This window comes from Ambystoma mexicanum, chromosome 4q (genome assembly GCF_040938575.1).
Source record: "Ambystoma mexicanum isolate Mex_15411 chromosome 4q, UKY_AmexF1_1, whole genome shotgun sequence".
Lineage (NCBI taxonomy): Eukaryota > Metazoa > Chordata > Amphibia > Caudata > Ambystomatidae > Ambystoma > Ambystoma mexicanum.
This window is the reverse complement of record NC_090928.1, coordinates 262948948-262950916: the sequence shown is the minus strand read 5'-3', so window position 1 is coordinate 262950916 and position 1969 is coordinate 262948948.

Below are 1969 nucleotides of genomic sequence, written 5' to 3'. Positions count from 1 at the left end.
AGTTCCAACATGGCATAATTCTGTAGCATCATCTACCATTGACTATTTGTTCATAAAGAATATCGATAAGCGGGAGACACCCATTTATGGTATAGTAAGAACCTCCCTTAGTGACCATGCCATACTACATCGAACTCCAAGCGTGGCATGCAAAAAGCAAGCTTAATCTGGGAGCGCCCAGCATCTTGTTGTGACAGGTAAAAATAATAGAACCTCACAGCTTTGTAACAGCAATAAAGCCAATAGCAGATTAAGAAGGTGGCGGGACATTATATCTAACGATGAAAAAGATGCACATTCCTTCGCCATAGAATTTCCTGTACTATTATCCAGATTGGGGAATGCTACTATTAAACGAATTGGGTTTTTCCATGCTCCCTTTCTTTCTGGCCATAAGAACTATTTTGACAAAAAATCAAGCATAAAAAAGGCAAGCTGCAGTGATTGATCAAAATGTTGAACAAAGGTCTTTTGTCGTCAAATAGGGATGAAACAGCAAATGCAAAAAAAATGTTGAAACAGGCTTATCATAAATGGCTTAAGTCCCACAGAATCCAACAATACATTAGCAAAAATGAGCTTCTGTTTAAGAAATTGGTAAACAAAGATGAACATTCAATTTGGCGAATTTTGAACAATATCAATGATTCCCAACTGAAGGTACAGTCCTGTTGTGTGTCAGAAGAAGCCTGGGTAGCATATTCCACCAACAAATTCAGAGCAAGTACTGATCAACCAGTGAATTCCGAAACTAATGTTCTGACGATACCCACCTGGACATTCTCATTTGACAAAATGGATGTCGAGATGTTAATTGGGAAGTTTAACAACTCTCGAGCTAGTGGAACGGATGAAGTTGCAAACAGAATATTTAAAGACGATCCCAGACTATGGGAGGATATTCTGTTTAAACTCTTTTCGCATATTGCTGCTGTAGAACACTGCCCTAGTCCCTAGCAAAAGCCCTATTGACTCCCATCTTCAACAAAGGTGATAGAAGTGACCCGCCCTGCTACCGCCAAATTACTCTGATCGAATCTTCATCAAAAATGTTTGCAAAGCTGGTATTAAAGGAACTTTCTGGCCTGAGTCTAGTAACAGATTGAATCCATCACAAACAGGTTTTAGCACTCTAAGCATGTACTTCAGACCTAGGTGGGAACTTTGGTAAATCCTTATATGTAGCTGCGATTTATCGATCAGCCACGTTTGACAACATTAACATCATGAAACTAGGGCAGAAACTAATTAATTGGGGCATCAACACTGGGAACTCTATGAAAGTCAAACTAAACACTTTGGGAGATCTGTCTAGAGAAATACTTTTAAGGAAAGGATTTTGTCAGTGGTGCATTTTAGCCCCCACCCTCTTTGTTCTTTATTAGGCTGATCTATGGGATGAAAGCAAATCTTGGAAGCGTTGTGCCCCTAAATGGTTTGATCTTACAGTGAACATTATAGCTTAAGCCGACAACCTTATATTGCTGGACTGTAAACAGGCAGGACTGCAACGGCTCCTAGATGGAGAAGATAGCTATTTGAGAGATTACCGGCTGACGATCAACCCGTCAAAATCTTATGTAATGAAATGCACTGCTAGGCTAAAAAATAAACTTATGTCTGGAGACTAAATAAAATCCCTATTAAAAGGGTAAATTTGTTAAGTTACTTGGGTTTTATTATATCAGTAAAAACCCAACTTAAAACCTAAAAAGAAATAATGGAGGGGAAAACACGATCCTGTATCACGCTAATGAAGATGCTAAAACATAAAATGTGCGCCTACTCTCTGTCCCCATTTTTAGAGTTTTATATGTTGAAGGTAACCGCAATGATCTTGTATGGTTGCAAATTGGTTGCATTTAAGAAGAGGACATTTCTGGACTGTTTGGAAGGGAAAATTTGAAGGTCAACCCTGGGCCTTCCCAATTCAGTTCCAATCAGCGTGATCAGATTGGAATTGTGTTTG